At 41.3% G+C, this 22,565-nt stretch overlaps 1 protein-coding gene across 2 annotated transcripts in view; it reads left to right on the top strand.

Annotated features, from left to right (window-relative positions):
- C1GALT1 (core 1 synthase, glycoprotein-N-acetylgalactosamine 3-beta-galactosyltransferase 1) overlaps positions 1 to 17,940 on the top strand; it is a 120,721-nt gene extending 102,781 nt beyond the window's left edge. The window contains exon 5 of one of the 2 annotated variants that reach the window (XM_032760875.2): positions 17,572 to 17,940. The gene's annotated coding sequence lies outside the window, so the exon portion shown is untranslated. Of the gene's footprint in view, positions 1 to 15,858; positions 15,906 to 17,571 lie in introns of those variants that run through there. The other variant, XM_032760880.2, reaches the window with a different exon arrangement.
- The last annotated feature ends 4,625 nt before the right edge of the window (positions 17,941 to 22,565 follow it).

Raw genomic sequence — 22,565 nt, 5'->3', positions numbered from 1 at the left:
ATAGTTGCTGTTAGCTCTAAAATGTTGTCAGAACAGTCAAGAGTTATCTTTTAGGAATATTAGCCTCCCCCATTAACAAAACGGGGAAAAACTCATTCCTCAAGGACCTCACTCTTCATTTAGTTCAACAGTTTGGATGGAGAAGGGAGATACATCTTGAGGGAACAAGTACATTGATCCCATTTTCTACCTCACTACATTGCTTACAGGAAGAGGTCTGCAACTTGGTTCACCCCTTTTTTTTTTCTGCTTTAGTATTTTAGTTGGGTCAAAGTAACTAAAGAGTTACTTAAATTGCATATTGCAATCCCCATAATTTCCATTGGGTAAAATTTAGCTGTACACTTAAGCTTGCTGTAAACATGCAAGTGAGTTAGGAGAAAACATTACCATTAGAGAAGTGGAAAAAGACCAGCCCCCTTCTCTATCCCCACCAATCAGGTCTTAAGTGAAATCTCCCACTTACTATTACATATTACTCTCACAGAGAATAAACACCGTATCTTCCAGTAAGGATCCTCTGACCTGTCATTATGAAGGGAGGACTAGCTAGACTGAGGGTGTGGTGAGGAACTAGGGGAAGCACAGACAGAAGAAACTGCTTTGAGAGGAGAAGCAACTTTGAAGTGTTGCTTAGTCCAGGCCCTGACCTAGGGTTTGGTTTTTTTGAAGTCTGTCATTAACCCTTCCCTCACTTTCCTTCTACTCTTCAAGTCCTATTCTTACATTCATAGGAATGACTATTTTTGCCCCCAGGTATTTTGCTGGTCCTGGGATTGCAGAGAGGAAAAGATATAATCCTGCCCCCAGGAACTCAGTGTATAGAGATGGCTGCTACAACTTAACTATTACGGAGAGCCGATAATACTTTTCAGACATGTCGATCCAAAATGACCAATTAAGGATAAGGACTTGGAAGTAAAGAACATAACTCAAAGGCAACAAATGCCCATTCACCAAAGATAAAGCTATGAACTGTCCAGGGCAAACGAGCTCGCCTTTTGGAGATTAAGCTTCATGTGGGAATTTGTAGAGTTTGGGGGAGGTCACTCAGTAACTTATGTAATGAAACGTTTTGTGGCAGCCAAGTGCGGTGGCTCACGCCTGTAATCCCAGCACTTTGGGAAGCCGAGGCGGGTGGATCCCTTGAGCCCAGGGGTTTGAGACCAGCCTGGGCAATATGATAAAACCTCGTCTCTACTAAAAATACAAAAATTAGCCAGGTGTATTGGCACACAGCTGTAATCCCAGCTACTTGAGTGGCTGAGGCATGAGAATCAGTTGAGCCTGGGAGGTGGAGATCGCAGTCAGCCAAGATTGTGCCACTGCACCCCAGCCTGGGCAACAGAGTGAGACTCTTGTCTCAAAAAAAAAAGAAGTTTTATTGGTAGTATTTGTTCTCTGTTAAGCCCATCTATTGAGTTCTTGATTTCATTTATCAAATTTTTCAATTCGAGAATTTCCATTTGGTTATTTTTTATATTTCCAGATCTCTGCCAATGTTCTCAATCTTAATTTTTATTTCCTTAAACATTTTAAGCATAATCATTATAGAATCCATGTTGGATAGTCACATTATCAAGATCCCCTATTGGTCTATGTCTATTGTCTGGTTTTTTTTGGTATTCAGTTACATTTTCTAGTTATTTTTGGTTGAATTCTGTCTTTGGCAGGAATATGTCAGTAGCCTTTTGAATAGGATGAATGAATCTGTTACACCTTATGGAAGCCATAAAATCTATGCTGCCCCACATGGTGGCAGTGGTGTATATACAACTGAAAATCTAAGAACCCCACTGACCTGCTGACCGACATCATAGTAAGGTAAAGAAGTCTCAAACAGAGTTTAGCAAAGTATTATCCTTAAAGAAAGAATCAAATGAGATTGTAACCAATTCATCTTGCCTGCTGCCCAGATACAGCCAATTTGTAAAGACAGGGAAGTGCAATAGAGAAAGATTTTAATATGCATAGAGCCAGCTAAATAGGAGACCAGAAATTTACTATTATTTAAATCAGCCTCCCCAAAAATTCGGAGGCTAGGATTTTTTAAAGACAGTTTGGCAGGCATGAATTAGTTCCTGGGTAGGGGCCACAAGACCAGATGAGTTGGTTTACCAGTCTGGGCAGAATGCAGGGTCTAAAAAATATCTCAAGCACCAATCTTAGGTTTTATAATAGTAATGTTATCTATAGGAGCAATTGGGGAGGTTAGTAATCTTGTAACCTCTGGGTGCATGACTCCTGAGTGATAATTTTTAATCTTGTGGCCAATCTGTTGATTTTACAAAGGTGGCCTGGTCCCCAAGGTACATTTTACCCAAGATGTAATATCACAGGAAACCAGAACCTTCTGCTCAACCTCTCATACACAACTGGCTTTATTAGTTTCCCACCACATTCAAGAGCACCTGTTGCCCTAAATGGTTTAAGGTTGAATTAAGGAGTGCTCTTGTCAAACTGTCCCAATTTCCATGAAACCAAAGATATCAGAAGACCTAGAAAATATATATAGAATTGGATATCTTGGGACATGAAACAAGTGGATACTTACATATGTGAATCTCACATGTCTTAACATCCAGACTAATTCCACCTTGTCCTATTCTTACATACTATCTATTTTTCTCTTGGGAAGTTTTCTAATACTAGCTTAGCATCAGCATGTCAGTTTCAGTCAAATTAACACTTTAAAATATCCCCACTGGAGGTCAGCGAGTCAGGGCACATGCTGCTCTACAGAAGGGCCCAGTTACAACCTGAGGAGTAGCACTTCATCAGAGCTACTTCTTCAGGCCACATTCCCCACTACCCCAGCCAACCACTCCTCAGGAGAACTAAGATGGATTTGTGGGAAATAATTTCCTTGAGCCATTTTTCCAAAGATAGTGGGGCATTCTTAAATGGTATTCATTTGAACATACTATTCATTTGAACTTTGACATAATGCCATTATTTTGTAAATGCCATATCCTGGATAGCTAACTATGGCTGACAATCTACCCCTCATCGTGACTGTGCTCAAATGCAGATACCTCTAGTGATCATTGAACGAAGGAATTTCACACACTTAAGGCCTCTCTGAAGTTTTCACCTTTCAATTGTTCACTTTTGGAACTGTTTTTTGCGGGGATGAAATTGACACTTTAAAAAGAAAAATTGAAGCTTGTGATGGGATTCTAAAATCTAAAAAATTTACTTTCCAATCATATTTTAAACTGTTAGATCATTTGCCCATTTATCGTCAATTTAACATGAAAATAGACATGTGCACATGGACACATACACACAGGCACACGTGTTGAAGGCCTCTGGCAAACAGTCTATCCTCAAGGTTGATGAGACTTGCTCAACTCTATTGCTAGCCACAGATGAGCATACAGGAAGGTTGTAGGACCCAAGTATGTCCATCCCACAGCCTGTGGGCTGCATGTGGCCCAGGACGGCTTTGAATGTGGCCCAACACAAATTGGTAAACTTTCTTTAAAAAAAAATTTTTTTAAATCTCATCAGCTATCGTTAGTGTATTTTGTGTGTGGCCCAAGACAGTTCTTCTTCCAGTGTGGCCCAGGGAAGCCAAAAGATTGGATACCCCATAGTGCCTTTCAGATTGACGCCTATGGGGAAATGGAGGGAGCAGAATTGGGTGGAGGGAGAAGTTGGACCATGAAGCAGTTCTAGCAAAGGCCTAAGCCAATTCCTCAGGGAAACTGTGCAGCCAGGATAGCCCTTCAGTCTTGTTCTACTTGAGTCTGTCCTTGCTACCCTAATATTTACCGGTCATTGGATGAGGACTGCCCAGGGAGGAGCCATGACCTTGGACAAGACAGCTCTTTTCAGCTCCTCTTAATTCCCTGAGAAGAACTCAGCTGAGGGTCATCAGCTGCCAGCACTCCCAGCAGCTGAAGAATGGGTGCCTCAAACTTGAAGTGGGGACTGGCCCACATACCACAATGTTCCCTATAGAATGAAGTAAAAAAAAAAAAGTGGCCATGAAGCTCATCTACAGTTTCTGTCTTCAAACCTGTAATTTTTTTTCATTTTGGTTTTTCAAGATTATCCCAGACTCTCCCATTTCCAGTAGATTTCTTTGTGCTTTGATTTTTGTTTGGTCATTCTTTTGTTTGTTTGTTTCTATTTTGAGACAGGGTCTTACTGTGTCACCCAGGCTGCTGTGCAGTGGCACAGTCATGGCTCACTGCAGTCTCAAACTCCTGGGCTCAAGAGATTCTCCCACCTCTGCCTCCTGAGCAGCTGGGACCAAAAGCATATGCCACCATGCCCGGCATTTTAAAAATTTTTTTGTAGAGACGAGGTCTCCTATGTTGCCCAGACTAGTCTCACACTCCTGAGCTCAAACAGTCCTCCTGCCTCAGCCTTCCAAAATGCTGGGCTTACAGGCATAAGCCAGTGTGCCTGGCCTGATTTTCAATATTTAAAAAATACTCCAATTTGAAGATTGAAAAGCAGACTAAAATAATATTGGCCTGAGAACTCCCAAAAAATTATCTGGACAACTACAAGGTATGTCTTGCTCCAAAACAGTAATTTCAGATCTGCCGGCACCAATTTGGGCTTCTGTGAAAAGTAGAATTGAGCTTAGGAAGGAGGGAAGTGGGTGGCTGCCAGTGCAGTATGATTAGAGTGGCCGTGGAAAGATTTCTCAGGCCCATCTGCTCTGAAATCATCTTTATTCATGACAGCTTCTGAACTCCAGAAGTGCTTACCTGTCAGTGTCCCTCCCCTGTCTCCTCTTGCTGTTTGTCATTTTGTGTCTAACTGAAATCCTAGGCTTGAATACCTGAGGCCCCGAACCTCTCGAGGTCAGGCCAGCCTGCTATTCCTCTATGTCCATGGGACCCACAAATGCAGCAAGTGAAATTGCCATCATTCCTGCCTTGGTTTTTGCCCAATATAGGAAATAATTATACCTACATAGAGCTGCAGTGAAAGACATGATAGATGCTAACACTTCACCTGGAGATTGCTAAATACCAGCTGATAAGATTAAAGGCTGGATGAGAGCCACTGGGGGAAAGGGGTGCTGAACAGGAAAGTGGACAGACAGCTACAGTAGGCAGAATTTCTGAAAATGCCCTGAGGGATGTCCCATCCTAATCCTCAGAACCTGTGAAGATTGAGATATCACTTCCATGATTATGTTATAAGGTACAATTAACCTTAAATTAAGGAGATTGCCTGCATGGGCCTAGTGTAATCGCATAAGCCTGTAAAATTAGCTTTTCCAAAGGGGCAGAAAAGGAAGTTAAAGAGTTGCTGCTTTGAAGATCGAGGGGACCATATGACAAGGAATGTGGATGGCCTCTAGGAGCAAAGAGAGGACTCCAGCTGACATCCAGCAAGAAAACAGGGACTTTAGTCTTAAAACCACAAGGATGGAATTCTGCCAATATTCTCAATGAGCTTGGAAGTGGATTCTTACCCAAGCCTCCAGGGAAAAGCCCTGACAACACTTTGATTTTGGCCTGTGAGACTCTTGAGTATAGAACCCAATCTAGCCTGCCTGGAGTTGTAACCTACAAAAGTGTGAGATGATAAACTGGTGTCATTTTAAGCTGCTAAGTTTGTGGTAATTTGTTGCTGCAGCAATAGGGAACTAGTACAGTAGCCAAGACAAACAAGTCTACTTGTCACTATTTTTGAAAAACACTTTCTTTGGAAGAAACTGGAATCTGCCTCTAAAACCATCTGGCATCTGGCATAAGGGGAAGGCGGACTGAGATCCAAAACTATTATGTGCTGGCTTGAGCTTCAACTTTATGTATACCAAACCATTTATACCTCACACCTACCCTCTGTGACTAACACTATTATTATCCCAATGTTATCTCCATGGGCTTCTAACTGCTGTTCGGAGAAATTAAATGATTGGTCCAGTAAGTTCTCAATCCTAGCTGTGCACCAGAATCACTGCATCACCTGAGTTTTGTTTGTTTTGCTTTTAGTTTTTAAGCTAATGAGCTTTTAGAAAGTCATGATGCTGAGGCCTCAACCCTGACCCACTGAATCAGGGAGGCTCAGACCTCTTGCACTTATTAAAGCTCTTGGATGATTCTGATTTAACCCAGATGTTTGGCAAACGGTGGTTTAAAGTGTGGTTAATGGACACCAGCATCAGATGCCCTCAGGGTGGTGGTAACCACTGATGTTGTGTCCCTAACAGCCATCCGCTACTGCTTCACTTACAACAGGACCTCAGGTGTGCTCAGATGGCCACATGCCTGGCCAGAGGGGATAAACCATGGTTCTCAATTTTCAGCTCTAGTCATGTTATCACATTTCTCTTTCCCAATACCATCCTGTGAAGGTTAATTTCATGGAGCAACTTGACTGGCCATGGGGTTCCCAGATTAAGCATTATTTCCAAGCGTGTCTGTGAGAGTGTTCCCAAATAACATTAGCATTTGAATCAACAGACTCAGTAGGTTGTCCTCCCCAACATGGGTAGGCATCATCTAATCTACTGAGGGTCTCAATAGAACAAAATGTGGAGGAAGGAGGAATTTGCCCTTTTTTTCCCGCCTCACCTCTTGACCTGGGTCATCTCATCATCTCTAGTCCTTAGACTGAGATTTACACCATCAACTCCTCTGGTTCTCAGGCCTTTGGACTTGGACTGAATTACACTGTCAGAGGCATTTGAACCAAAGTGACTCCATCTTGCATAGGGGCTAGGTAAAATAAGGCTGAGACCTGCTGGGCTGCATTCCCAGGAGGTTAGGTGTTCTAAGTCACAGGATAAGAGGTCAGCACAAGATACAGGTCATAAAGATCTTGCTGATAAAACAGGTTGCAGTAAAGAAACTGGGCAAAACCCACCAGAACCAAGATGACGACAAGAGTGACCTCTGGTTGTCCTCACTGCTCATTATACACTAATTATAATGCATTAGCATGCTAAAGACACTCCTACCAGGGACATGACAGTTTATAGATGCCATGGCAATGTCAGGAATTCACCCTATATGGTCTAAAAAGGGGAGGAACCCTCAGTTCTGGGAATTGCCCACCCTTTCCCGGAAAACTCATGAATAATCCACCCCATGTTTAGCATATAATCAAGAAGCCACAATAAGTATAAGCAGCTGAGCAGCCCATGCTGCTGCTCTGCTTATGGAGTAGCCATTCTTTATTTCTTTACTTTCTTAATAACTTACTTGCTTTCACTTTACTCTATGGACTTGCCCCAATTCTTGTGGGAGATCCAAAAACACTCACTCTCTTGGGGTCTGGATCGGGACCCCTTTCTGGTAACACCACCACCAGCTTTCTTGGGTCTCCAGCTTGCAGATGGCAGATTGTGGGACTTACTTCTTAGCCTTCATAACTGCATGACCAATTTATCATATTAAATCTTATTTTATTTATATATATCTCCATCCTACTGGTTTCTCTGGAGAACCCTAATACCTTTCCCATCTCTCTGCAGCTAGAATCAGCCAAAAACATATAAGGAGACTCCACCAGGAGTGGGGAGTTCTTGGGAAAGCTTTTGCTTCTGAAAAAAAAATAAAAGTACACAGGAGAGCTGTCTGGTGCCATTCTTTGAGCATGTGAGACACTGTGTCACTGGGAGCAGCAGTTATCTGTGGCCATAAGTTGAGATGACTGGATGAAATGCTAAAATGTTGAGAAGGTAGGACAAAAAGAAAGAACCAGGGACCCTGATGACATTGTTGAGGTGCATCAACCCTAGAACCATTATTAAGAGATTATGTGAGATATTATTATTTACTGTTTTACTACTTGCAGCTGAAAGCATTTCTGACTGTGTACAGGACTACTTTTAAACGCAAGAAAGAATTTCTGGTGTTGAGGACTGGGTTATTTGCATTAACAACCATCCAATTCTTTGTGCACTGAAGTCTAAGTCACCCGCATTCTAGGGTCACCTACACAGATAGTGTTGAAGCTGCTTCTAACTGGTCCATGTTTTTTTCACTCTATGATACTAAAAACAAATAGAAAAACATCTGCATTCTTCCCTTTTCACACACTCCCTGTGGCAATGTTGGTATTAGACATAGCAGAAAATAATAACTAAGAAAATAACCTGAAGAAAACATGTCTACAAGCTTTTTGTTAAGAAAAAAAAAACCCAACCTTTAAAGCCCATATTTATTATACAAATAAATCAGAAATAATAGGTATATGGGGAGAAATGGGAAAAGAGAAAGGAAAACCAAGATAGTGCTCATTTTTCACATTAATTTCAAAGGACAAAGGATGGGATGGGAGCTCGGGGGGTTCTGAAAATGCTCACCACAATCAGTTCACACTTTTCAGAAATATGTTAACTCTGTATCAGAACATACTTTAATAATCTAGATATATAGAGAGACACAATCTGTTTGTCTAAAGAAGCTTCTAGATTTTCCATTTAGTGTGTCTTTTACCTTTACCATAACCCTGAGTCATCTCTGATAGTTCTCATTTTGGAAGTGATTCCATGCATAGAAAGTTGTGTGTGGGCTCCCTAAGGAGAGTAGCTGCGTCCCTTTTGTTCATTGGCCTACTCATAGCCTGCAGCACAATGCTTTGAACATAGGGAGTATTCAACCAATGTCAACTACAAGATCCCAGAAGACCCAGAAGGCCCCTTACACTTTAGGAATGTGTGTCTTGTGAGGCACCTGGGATATTATTGCTAGCTCATTTTCTCAGACAAAACACAGAACAGTGACATACTTTTGTAAAGGTCACAGGGCTAAGCAGCTCTCTCCAAATTTATTCCTGTGCACTTTTCCCTAGGTTTATTCCCAACAATGCCTGACACACTCTTTAAAACCAGCCTCAGACACATCTGTTCTATGAAAATTAAATGGAACAGAGAAGTAACTATTTCCTCTCAATGAACAACATTCTGCCATTTAAAAGGAAAAAGTGAACTTTGTGGGTTCCTCTTGTATAATTAGGATTTAATTTCCTTCAGATGGAGATGTGTAACTGATATTGTATATTATATGCTGCACAGTCACTAATAGAGAGAGATTTAATATGCACTCGCTATGACAGTGCATCAAAGAACATGCAAAAAAGAACATGGTTTTTTTTTTTTACCCTTTTATCTTCATACCCCAGTTTGTTTTGCAAAAAGAATTGGCATTTCATTAAATATATAAATAAATAAAAGACTATTTTCCCCAGATTCACTAAATAGGTGTTGCTTACCTTAAGGCAAAATTTTCATAAACCAAAAAAATTCAATTTCTGTAACTGTTCCAACATGAAAAGGACTAGTTATTCACTGAGAGGAAATGTCTTATAATGAACTGAAGACTTTTTATTGAATCTGGATTAGTCCCTTGCCCAACACTAATGCTGACATTTTTCCTGCTGAGCTGCAATTGACAATTCACTTTTGGAAGAATTATGGGAAAATATAACATTATTCTATTTCCCGACCACAAGTTTTGTTTATTCCTCACACTATATAGATGGTGAGCCTCAGAGAACTGGGGGCTTCTTTGCTCCTTGATGGGGAAACCCAGCTGTATGCTTCACGCAGGGCTGTCCATAGCCTGCAGCACAAGGCTTTGAACATATGAGGGGGTGTTCAACCAATGGCAACTGTAAGATCCCAGAAGGCTCCTTACACTGTGGGGACTGACGGCCTCTTATTCTCCAATAACTCCTGTGGCATTTCCAGCTTCACTCTTACATTGGCAAGTAGGGATGGAACGCGCTGACTGCAGTGTGAATGAACTGTGCACCTTGTTACTTCAAACATTGAAACTCTGATATTAAATTTTTTATTTTTATTTTATTTTATTTGTTTATTTTTGAGATGGAGTCTTGCTCTGTCACCCAGGCTGGAGTACAGTGGCACAATCTTTGCTCACTGCAACCTCCGCCTCCCGGGTGCAAGCGATTCTACTGCCTCAGCCTCCTGAGTTGCTGGGATTACAGGCACGCACCACCACACCTGGCTAATTTTTCTATTTTTAGTAGAGATGGGGTTTCACCATGTTGGTCAGGCTGGTCTCGAACTCCTGGCCTCGTGATCCACCTGCCTTGGCCTCCCAAAGTGCTGGGATTACAGGCATGAGCCACTGCACCCGGCCCGTTAAATATTTTTTAATTTGAGAAGATATACTTGTAATCATGAACATAAAAGGGAGGGATTTGATTGTAGCCAAGCATTGAGGACATGTGACTTTGTCCTCTGGACAAACTCTGGAAAAACTCTGGATACCAACATCTGATCAAATGGAAAATTCATATGCCTAGGAAAAGTAGCCACTGTGATGAGTGAATTTGGTGGCACTGAAATTTTTTCTTTAATTGCATTGAAAGGAGATGTATCAAACAAGCTTCAGCATGTTAATTATGAGATCTGTTTTAAAACTTAAGTGAAAAACCAGAATATCTAGAAGCAAGTTACAGAGAATGCAAAACCTATTCCCCTTTAGGTATTCAGCTTGATGAGCCAAGTGATATTAATGGCTGTAGTCATTTTGCAGTATGCTGTTGCAGTATGCAGTCATTTTGCAATAATGGCTGTTGTTATTTTTGCAGTATCTAAGGAAGAGAGTGTAGATGAATTCTTTTCTTGTGAACTGCTTCAGTTAACTATGAAAGGAATCAATGTGTTCAATCTCATCCAAGATTTCTTTCTGAACCATTAGCTAACACTTCATGTGTGTGGATCAACTCTTACTGATGGTACCTCCTGCTATGCTTGGTAAAACATCAAGCTTTGCTGCCTAGAATACAAAATAAAATAAAAATAAATAAAAATGAGTAGCTATTTGTATAATGCACTATTATGCACTTGCTGCAAGAAGTTTGCCTGCAAAAACAAATAATGTTCTGTCTTCTTTATATGGTAACAAAAACTTCACCAAGAAAAAGATCCAAAACTTTGCCTCTTCCATGATTTTTTTTAAAGGAATTGGTAAGCTGACACATCCATTTCCATATAGAAATGAGGTGGCTTCCCACAGCAACATGTTTATTTTGCAACTAGATAAAGTTATGAAAATTACTGAAACACTTCTCTCTTTCATCCTTCAGAGAGGGTAGCCTTCTCTTAGTTGTCTTGGGTGCCCATCTAATTGAAGAAAGAAAGAATGCAAAAATATTATATTTTTCCGATTCTGGCACTAAAAGAAAAAGACTATGCAGGAAAAAAAAAAAAAAGACTTTCAAGTCAGGTTATTTCCTTGAGAGAAGATTTCCCAAAGACTCTGTCTCCTCTTTAGCGTACCACAGTCCCAGCCTGGAGGATCCAGCCTATGGAATTCTCCTGTGGGCTAGAGAAGAAACCTTTGCTCCCTATGACAGCAAAGCTTCAAGACCTGCTGCTACATGGCAGAAGATACGACATCACAAAATAGACAACCTACCCGTTTTTTCCCCAAACGATGGTGGGAGGAAGGAAGCAGAATGGGAAAGAAGAACTAGGAAAGCCAAGCACAGAGATGATGTGTGTTCCAAGCACCACCCCCCTTACCCCACCCCTGCCCCGCCCAGCTTAGAGGACTGAAGAAAATGCAGAATTAGGCATGGGTAGGGTTGCTGTTGTCCTAGTTCCCTTGGGACTGGTGGGGGACAGCCTCATAGGCTGTTCTGCACCACCCAGAGAGAAGCTGGCAGTACAGTAGGTCAGGAGAAGATTGTGGTGGTCCCACGTGGCTCTGTAGTATTTATATAGGATCCTGCAGCTGCTGAGTCTCTGGTGGGGAGCAGCCCAGTGGGGGTTGTTATAGTGGCAGTGGGGTGCCCTGTAAAGAGCATTACAGAGTGGGTCACCAGGCCCAGGATTAGAAGTGTCTATAGCCCCCGAGGAACCAGGACAGGGCTGAATGAGTCAAGAAAAGACGAGATGACAATGACGGAGGGGCCACAGAGTCCTCCCACCCCCACCCTATCCCAGATGAGCCCATGCTCTAATCACATGAAGAGCAAAGAAACAACAATTTCTTCTCAGGGACTACGTTAATGATTCCCAACCCTCAGTATTGAAGAAGAGGTCTGGAAGAATGTGAAGAATGCTAAGGCTTGTGTGGAGAATAGAGGGGAGCATGAAGACAATCCACAGCCTGCAGGCGGGGACTTCATGGACACTCTACATTCTGCAGCGGCCACAGAATTCAGCCACAGGTGCCCGCTGGGCGAGTACCAACCAGGTGGATTAGGTCCACCACCCGGAAGATGCATAAAAAGCCACACCTGTCCCCCCAGATCCACAGAAGCCATCTTAGGGAAGAATCAGTGGGGATACAGAAGATCAAAAATGTGAAAGGCTCTTTTTCTGTCTTTTTTCCAAGAGCTGATTATTATCTGAAGGGATTGCTTACTAATTGGAACTAAGATTTCACCCAGATAGGGCTAAAAGTTAGAGATTTTTCCCCCCACTACTAGAGATCAGAGAGAAGTTCACAACATTTATAGATAAAAATAAAGGAGCATATCTCAATTGTAGTATAAGTGAAATTTGTAACTATTATATTTGTTTTTGAAAGCCATAAAAGTCTGCTTATTTACAACCAAATAATGCCATAGTTGACAATTTTAAAAAATAGAAAGTTTATGTTTTACCTAGCATATGCAGTAGCTGTATTCAAACATGAAAATGAACACAATTAATTCATCTAAATATTGATCTAATAAGAACATGGTGTGGCCAGAGAGAAATTTTTCGCTTTTATAAGAAAATTTTGGTGGGTGATAAAGCACATTGAAGTAACTTTCCTTTTCTTAGAGAAACTGTTTTAACAAAATGAAAAAAATGACCATTGCAACTGATATGACAACATACTTTGCAACCATTGAGTGACTCATTTTTATGGATTTTCCACTAGACATTTCATGTAGAAAAAAACAAAAACAAGAACCAAGGATACTGGAGCTTTTTTAAAAATTTCAATTCTATCCATGATTGTCTTCTATATAAATTATTATATTTAGTTAATTATAACTCAGTGAATGTATTTTAACAAGAAAGACTTGGGAGTTTCTGAGAACTTGACTAGCATTTTCTACAAATGGCAAAGAGAGCAGTGAAGATTATGTGATTTTAGATTTTTCTTACTTTTACACATCAAAATAAGGACTAGAAATTGATGTTGACATGAATATAGTTATTTCCAAGGGAAATATCATTGTTTCTAGAATATCTTAGAACAAAAGCTAAAGGAGTATATATTATTTTTATATGGCAGTAACTTTAATGTGTTATTAATTCAGGGTTGTAATAAACTCTAGTTGTGTTTTTACTCTATAATTACAGTTAAAAAGTATCTCTCTCATCATTATGTCCATGATGCTTACATGGACATAGTTTGAGAAAAAAATGATGCAAGTTGCCATACGATTAGGATCACAGTTCAAAATTCAAACTCAGCACAGCTTTCCAAAGATCTGGTACTTAAGTTCCGTTCCTATAGCAGCAACTCAACACAAAGCCCACTGCCCTGATCAAAATGTAACCAAAACCTAATGCAAGCATTCATTTACCTCTCATTTTAAACCATGTCTTGTAGATTTTGATAGACTATATATGTTAAGAAGCAACTGGAAAAGCTAGGGCACTGTATAATCACTGCTGTTGATATAAAACAAATGTAACTATGTCTAAATTGTAAGAGCACATGTTGAACATAGAATCATTTCAAGCAGGCATTTTCTCATGAGCTATTTGATCTTGAAGGCTCAGCATGTCAACATTCAATACATTAGCTCAGTGTCATCCCTTCCCTCCAGTGTTCTTCCAGCTGGCAGTCCTGTACATCCATTTGTCAATGGCAACTCCTTTTCCTTCTTCATTGGCAGTTAGTCTCGCTCGAAAATGTGGGGGCCTGCACCCGACATCTCAGCCTTCCTCCCTCCTTACTGTCCTTGTTGTTGTCCAGTTATTACATCTTCTCACATTCCAATGGGCACCAGATTCATTTTCATAAAAGGAAGTAGGTAGTGTGGAAAATCCTTACATGTATAGCATTTTGTTAAACTGTGCATTGGTTAGAGTTGAGCAATTAGATTGTCTAGATTCAAAGGTAGTTTTTACTACCAGATGTCTGCTTCTCCCAAGAAGAAAGTCTGTCTCACAGTTTCATCCCCAGGTCCCAAGGGGTCCACGGGGGTGTGTGAGCTTGCTTCTTGGGAAAAAAGACATCTGGAGTTCTCCCACACTGCCCATGCTGTGCAGGATGTCTGGGAGGCTCTCCTCTGCTGACTTGATGCTTCCATTTCTCGTTGTGTCTAGGTCAGTCTGGCTGTTCACTTTGGTATCTCAGCCACCCACCCCTTCTTACTTCCAACAAGTGCTTAAAGTAGATTCAGTATTGGATACATATAATTTTTTTCACAATTTTATCAGGAAATCAACAAAGTACTGCAGTGCGTTTACTAATGCTGCAAAGACAAGTCCCTCATACAACCCTTTTCCAATCTCCATACTGCCTTGGCTCCTGCCAGTCTCAGAGACCCTACTCTTAGACCTTTGTGTTTTCCACAAGGACTCTGCCTCTTTGGCCCAGTCACCTGGGTCACCTGAGCTCATGGCCCTCCATCCATAACCAAAGACCTATCTGAGTGCCGCCCCCTCGGGAGGAACTCCTAGCAAACTCACACAAATTTTATGGATATAAAACTTAATAGATATAAAAATATCTGACCAATGGATATACATGAATTTATTTCTGGGTATGTTTTTGGCTAACAAAAGAATTTTGGATTAACAGCAGCTCCTATCAGGGGTACTTAGAAAAAAAGAAAACAACAAATTAGTCATAGACAAAAGGAGGCAGAGAAAGTTGGCAGGAAAGGAATAGAGATATGTGTAATGGAATACTGAAAAGATAAAAGAAGATAATGGAAAGTAACCTAAGGCCCAAGAGCCAAAGCATGTGAGGATATATGAGTAAAGAGAAGTACTGAAGAGCTGGGATGCTGGGAAGTAGCTGATGGGTGTCAACAACCTCAGAGTTACAAATTCACAAAAAGATTTGCAGTAAATATGGCTAGTTATCTATGGGATTCAATTTTCCTCTTCTTCTGAAATAAAATACTTATTTGTTTAGGGCAGAAATTTCATCAGTTCAAAATATTTAACTTCCTAGACCCCCATTTGGCTAAGGGGCAGATGTGACACCAACGAGATGCAGGTGAATGGGGTTCTAGAGGCTTTCCTTCCACAGCAGGGTAAAAAGCCTCAGAAAGAAAAGGATGTTGCTATTCCCCTCTGCTTTCTTCTAATTCCTGCCTTGTGAGTGGTCCTGATGCTGACAGATGCAGTAGGTATCTTGCAGCCACGAGGAAGAAAACAGCATGACTAAGGACAGGAGGAACTGAAAGGGGGACGACACATGATTTCTGATGAAAGCCTTGAGCCATGACATTTTTTAAATGAAACTAGATACCTCTTACTGAAATGATAGAGGGATTTCCAGTTACATTTCCAGCAAAAGAATGAAAAATGGAAATTAACTATAAATCACTTATGTATGTAAAATAATATGAACATAATTTCTATTTGGGGTTCTGACTTTGTTATTGTATTTTAGTAAACCTTAAAATATAAGAGATTTAAAGTTTACTTATAACCTGAGTCTGCCAAGTGCTTTCTATTTCTTTGTGTATGGTTTTAAGTTCTTCATCCTCAAAGAGTACTTCACTGGGTGTTTTCAGGAACGTACATCTGTTTGGGGAGGAATTGCTATGTTATAATCCTCTAGGACTTTGAGTCCAAGGATATACACACCCCAGCAATCATAGTCTTATAGCCACTAATTCAATTCTTCTTACAGCTTTTGGGGTTTGGGTATAACCCCTTAGAAGCCAAGTTATTAGCTGAATAAGGAACTAACACCTCCAACAATGCTGTTCACTCAGGTTTCTTAAAAAACTCTTTGTTATCCGAGCAAATCCTAAGGATATACACCCAAGATGAGTTATGGAGAATTAATTACTGACTCCTGAGAATCTAAGAATGGGGCAGCAGCCCAGGTGTTCTCATCCGTGAATCATGCTGTTTCATAGCTGCAACTTACCTTAGGTAAACTTAGTGTTTATTTTTGATAGTACAACAAGTATAGACCTCAGACATGTTTCCAGTGACTTTCTTTAGGAAATCTGAGTATGTATTTGTTAACATTAATATGCAATAAGAATAAGCTTTCTAAAATTTGGACAAGTAGAAAAAAGTGGTATTTCTGTTCTTTGAATAAAAAACAAATGCATTTAAAACATGCATAATACACAAGTAGGTAAATTTATCAAAAGGAAAAAATGATCAATCCTATTTAAACTAGCTGTTTTACAATTACAATAGTTTCTTATTCAGAAATGTATTAGGTCAACTTGAGTACTATTTATTACATCAGAACTACCAACACCTTTATTACCCTGTTTGGAAGACCGAACATGGATCAGATGTTAGTTCTACCTTAGATATAGCAAATCATTTCTTTCCATTTTAATAGTTGAAATTTAGAAAGCAAACGGACCCACAGGGGATATGCCCACAAGCAGGAGATGAACGTGTTCCAAATGGCAGTATTTCCAAGGAGACTTAGAGGCTTTTTATTCCAATGATTGGCTCAATATTTCATTACTCAGAAAGTGTGTTTGATCAGGCGAGACCTTCAAATTTGAGCTCCTCTGTGGTCAGGGTAATGCTAATGACTGTCTGACAGCTTGTCACAGACATTGGATTTTTTTTCCTAGCATCTCTGGCCAGATTTCCTGTTTTCTGGCAGCTGTGCTGGTGCAGACTGCCAAGAGGCACCATACCCACAATCTTGAGAGGATTCTGTTTCCAACAAGCCTTCTCTTACTGTCATCTATGTATTACATCTCTATTTCAAGTCTCTCTAGAATTTAGTCATACTGGGCATTTAGTTTCAATTTGCATTTGTTTGTTACGTGGCTTTACACGACTTTTGTCTACTTCATGAATCTGTCCGATCTTCCCATTTTTACCTTAGGGTAAAAATGACCTTATATGCAAGTAGTAGTAATTCTTAGAGTAATATATGATGCCTAAACAATATCTGCAGGTGGTAATAAATTAGAGGTGTGACAGGGCAGTGCTTCACAAATGTTCCAGCTCAAGGTACAATCTCAAGCTTGTTCCAGCAAGTACATGCCCAAGTATGGGGGTTAGGGGCTTTGTCTTCTACCTTCACCATTCCTAAGGTGTTTAGATCCAAGTCTCTAATAACTTATTCTGGTTTTTAAAGAGGGTAGTTGTTCACATGATACTAATTTCAATAGGGCTGAGATGTTTTGGAGCATGGTAGATGGGCATCACTCCTACTGAGGCTTGCAGGCAAAGAGGAAGACAGATATTGACATTTCTCAGCATGGGTACATGTGCTGCAAGTCACCTATTGGTCAGTTGTGAGAGCAGGTGCAGGACAGTGTATATACAAGTCAACACTGGGAGAGGCGCATGTAAGAGCTGAGGGCTTATAGCAAGGCTTGGGCAAAGCAAGGGGTATGGTAGAGCCAGGAAGTCTATGAAAATGAAAAGGCCAGGGGTAGAACCTCAGGCCTCAGATCTTGGTTAAATCCTAAAAACTGCTCATTGTGCTTCTGTTGCAGACAATGCATAGGAGTGAATGAGACAGAAAGCAAGACCATGAGGATGACTAAGAAGAGCAAGTACAACATGGCTGAGACTAAGTGTCCAGGGAGTTGAGAATAAGTGGCCTATTGTCATGTCCTATATAAGTAGAGTATATGGATGGGAGGGCAAGAATACACCAACGAATAAAATATTGAATATATCGGTCAAGGGCATATCGAGATGATCAGGATGCTGGCTATTGGAATGTTTATCCTCCGACCCCACCCCAGAAGAGGAACTTCTTGTCTTGTTCACCGCTGTTTCCCAGCTCCTGGAAGAGCCTGGCACATAGCAGGTGCACAATGAACATTCATTAAAATCAATGATTAAACTGGCTAGTATTCCATCTCACTTTCATTACTGGAGAACTGAAGAGCCAGCTAGCCTACAAAAACTCATTCTGGATATAGAAGCAATAAGAAAACATGCATTCAAATAAAAGCAGAGAATCCTTCTAATATTTCTTCATGTGTCTATCTTTTCCCATCCCCAACACCATTTATTTATTTTCCTTGACCTGCAAAGGATCTGTTTTGTCCATGATGAGTCCCAAAAACAGCCCACAAAGTGGTTCTCCCCACCTACCCCACCCCACTGATGCTGCATCACATTAGGGTGTTGCCTTGCTCCTCCATGCAGGGAGCTTTTCTCAGCACCACTAAGGTACCAGGGAAGTGGTAACTGGGGACAATTTTCCCCAATACAGATAAAGCCTAGATAAAAAGTAGGGTGATACATAGGCAAGGGGTAGATGGGGCCTTCCTAGAGGACACTATGTCTTCCTGAATTTAATCCATTAATAATCAACAAACCAGCCCTACTGATTTAATGCCTAGGCTCTGCTGCCTGACTATATTTAGCAAAGCTTTTGAATGGCAGAATGATTTCCTATAGGAATACTGAGTTTTTTCCAGGGACAGATGTAGCCTTGGTACGTTGTCTGGTTATATAGGATTTCTTTATTTTTTTTTTTACTGCACTTGTGCTGTTCTCCTTTTTTCAACTTATAGCTGGAGACCCTTTTCTGCTACCTCAAAACCTTTTTGAAATTAACCAGTAATAAATAAGATCTTTCTCTATAGACAGCTTTTTTCAAAGGAATAAAAGAACTAGAAAATATGGAGGATCCATAGTATGCATGCCTTTGGTTTCCTGAGGTCCCTTAGGTGATATGGAATTCTTTAAAAATGTAGATAGATTTTGATAACATCATAATCAAGATCCTAAGAAATCACTAGCATCCATCGGATTGTAAAGTTTCTGAGCAATTCTCTCCCCAAGCCCCATCCTGAGCCTAACATGGTGACTTGCTCACAGCCTCACTGGATAGATACTGGTTAGATAAATGAAAGCATTCATTAATCAATGTGATGCGAAGAATTCAGATAAATGATTCCTATTTCTCTCAGTCTAACAAGGGGAAATAGTCCAATAAACATACCTGTAAGTTTGATAGAATTTGTAAGTTCCTTTGAATATTTGGAAATCTATGATTTTATTTTTAAGACACACAGAATCTATTATGATAGAGCATTGAATTTTATTCAGTTAGGTAATATTGTGCCTCTTATTTTTAACCAGTTTGGTGTCTTTCTTGTGCTTCTCACTATAGTATTCATGGATCCTATTAACAGTAAAGAAAGTGGCAGATGCCAGGCATGGTAGCTCAAGCCTGTAATTCCAGCACTTTGGGAGGCTGAAGCAGAATTATTTGAGGCCAGGAGTTCAAGACCAGCCTGGGCAACATAGTGAGACCCTTTTTGTTGTTGTTGTTGTTTTTTAAAGAGAAAGTAGAGATAATAGGTCACTCCATGGTGAGGCTTGGGATGGTGGTGGGAATGGAGTGGAGGAGGGACTCCCTTCCCAATGACTAGATATGTCTTAATTTGTAAGAGTGCTCTCTCCCATGTGACCTTCTCTCCTCTGCCTATGTCAGCTTTGTGTTGGGAGTGTTCAGGACAATACGTGAATGGAAAATTCATAAATGAATGTACCAATAGAAATAAAGATACATATGGGTGTTGCTTTTTCATTTTTTTTTTTTTTTTTTTTTGAGACCGAGTCTTGCTCTGTCGCCCAGGCTGGAGTGCAGTGGCGCGATCTCGGCTCACTGCAAGGTCCGCCTCCCGGGTTCACGCCATGATCCTGCCTCAGCCTCCCGAGTAGTAGGGACTACAGGCGCCCGCCACCATGCCCGGCTAATTTTTTGTATTTTTCATAGAGATGGGGTTTCACTGTGGTCTTGATCTCCTGACCTCGTGATCCGCCTGCCTCGGCCTCCCAAAGTGCTTTTTCACTTTTTCAGTGAAGATCTGATCCTTTGGTGTTTTACTTGGTCCCAATCCCACTTTTCCATGAATTGTGGCTAAGGACTTGTCCTTAATTATAAGATTCTGGTTGTTGAAGCTGTTATTTATGCATGAAGGACTACTCAGAATATCACTGTAATTACACATCTGCCCCTCTGAGTTCTTCAAAAATAGGAACATGACTGATACGTTTGGAAAAGGTTAAAAATATGCTTAGTGCTAAAAGGAAAATCAGCTAAAATTTTCCTAGTGTTTTATTATAGTTCTATATTTTATGATGATCTTTATTGCAATAGTAATACCTTGGCTTTATAAAATTCTTTCATGTTTTAACCCTTGGTGTCCATACTTTTGCCTTTGGGAATATCATGCAGGCTTGATGTAACCATTTTGCTTATAAGACAAGCAAATTGGGCCAGCCACAGTGGCTCACATCTTTAATCCAAGCACTTTGGGAGGCCAAGGGGGACAGAACACTTGAGTCCAGGAGTTCGAGACCAGCCTGGGCAACATGGTAAAACCTCATCTCTACTAAAAATACAAAAATTTGCCAGGCATGGTGGCACACGCCTATAATCCCAGCTACTCAGGAGGCTGAGGCATGATCTTTTGTCAATTTAGTTTACAGGGCCCCAGCGACAGAACCTAGAAGGGTAAAAGAAAAGAAACCTTGTTCTCCCCTGCAATACAATAGGAGAGTTTAAAGGATGTGACTCAGGGTGGGTCAGAGATCCACAAGGGTTTCTTTTGTGTTGTCAAAATAAGTACAGTGAAAATACCTATGAAAAGTAATAATTTAGAGACTATTAGTAAATAGTTCTTTGGTATAAGGTAATTTGTTATATTATTTGACTGAGGAAGGAACTTAGGTCATCCTCAGCTCTGGGATGCCTACACGGCAGGCAGATTGGTGCTTTTTGCAGCCTCACAGAAGACAGAAACAAGCAGACGGCAAAAGACAGACCTCAGAAGGAGAAAGTCTAGTTCACAGAGCAGGAACATCGCCATCTTGGACAAGCACTGCCATTTTAAAGTTCACCTTCATCAAAAACCTCCTAAATCCAAGGGCATCAGCCTAATGGCTAAGGTCAGCATGACCATAAGCCACAAATGACATCTCTTACCAGAAACATTCCAACCATAAGATAAACCCCTCCCCAACCAGAGACATGCCAGCCCCAAGATAACCTCCCCTCCAGCCAGAGAGATGTCAGCCCCAAGATAACCTCTCCTCCAGCCAGAGACATCCCAACCCTGCAATAAATTTCTGCCCCACCAGAAACATTCCAAGCCTGTGGTAAGTTCTCTCACCCTGAACCCTGAAATACTCTTAGGCTGTATTTCTTTCCTTTTTAACTCTTACATTTGGTGCCAAAACCCAGGATGGGTGTTGGAGGTAGAGGATCCCTCGTAACCCAGGAAACAATGTACAGCAGCTGCTCATCCTGCTGGATCCTGAGAGTCTCTGGTCGCCCACCCCGTCTTGTCTCTCACTTCACTTTTTGAGCCATTTGCATGAGGAGGACAACCAACCTGAAGGGGACTGCGAGGCTTGGGCTGGGGCTACTCTCCAGTGAGCCCTCAAAACCCTCAGGTCTCAGGAATCCACCTCCAACCACCTGCAGCAAAAGTATTTCACTCTCTCTTCTCTCTCCCTCTCTCTCTCCCTCCCTCCTTCCCTCTCTCACACACATGCACGGCTCTACTCCAAGAGGCCCTTTGCTGATTCCAACTGAAACATCCAACATCACACACTAATCCAGCTGACTGGTAAGGGCTGCCCTCCCCTGGCTTTCTTGTGGTACCTGGGAAAGTCAGGTCTGCTGTCCTGGTCCTCAGAGGACCAGTGTGACTAAGCTAGAAGAAATCTTGGGGATGCCTAGTTTTTTCTCAGCTTGACCATCCTCTTTAGAAAGATGATTCTGGGTCTCTGTCTTTTGTCTGGGGATGCCTAGAACCAAAACAGACATCCTCGGCCTCTTCTCACCAGTTCACATGGGTGCCAAACAATCCCACATTCCTACATCCTCTACACTGGGCTGTCTCCTTCACAAACTCCCCAGACTTGTCTTACAGGGAAGCATAAAGCCAAAGCATTTAGCCTTTTATCGCAACACTGCCTGGTCCCAATACAAATTAGATAACGACAGCCGACAGCCCAAAAATGGAACCTTTGACTTTCCATTCTCAAGGACCTTGACAACTTTATAACCAGGAACAGTGAAAGGCAAGAGGTTCTCTATGTTCTGACCTTTTTCTGCCTTCAATCCTGACCCCCTCTATGTCAAGCTTGCAACCCCTCATGAAATCCTTCTTAATGAAAACCCTCCCCGGGTCTTTCCTTCCTCTGAAATTCCTTCCTCTGAAACCCCTTCCTCCAAAACCCCTTTTGACCCTGCAGATGAACCCCCTCCATATTTCTCATGCCCCTGCATCCACTCCTCACCCATCTGAACCCTCCACCCCAGTGGCCCCTCCTGGCCCCAAGCCTTCAGACCCAAATCCTGCTCCTCCTCCTTCTCCACCTGTTAACCATTCACAAACTACTCCAACCAGTCAAACCACCTCTGCCATTCTCCCTCTCCAGGAAGTGGCTGGGGTTGAAGGCATTGCTCGCATTCATGTCCCTTTCTCCATGTCTGATTTGTTGCAGATCAAAC

Source organism: Hylobates moloch, unplaced genomic scaffold (genome assembly GCF_009828535.3).
Source record: "Hylobates moloch isolate HMO894 unplaced genomic scaffold, HMol_V3 SCAFFOLD_1, whole genome shotgun sequence".
NCBI lineage: Eukaryota > Metazoa > Chordata > Mammalia > Primates > Hylobatidae > Hylobates > Hylobates moloch.
The sequence above is the reverse complement of the archived record's forward strand: the minus strand, read 5'-3'. Positions and strand labels throughout refer to the sequence as shown.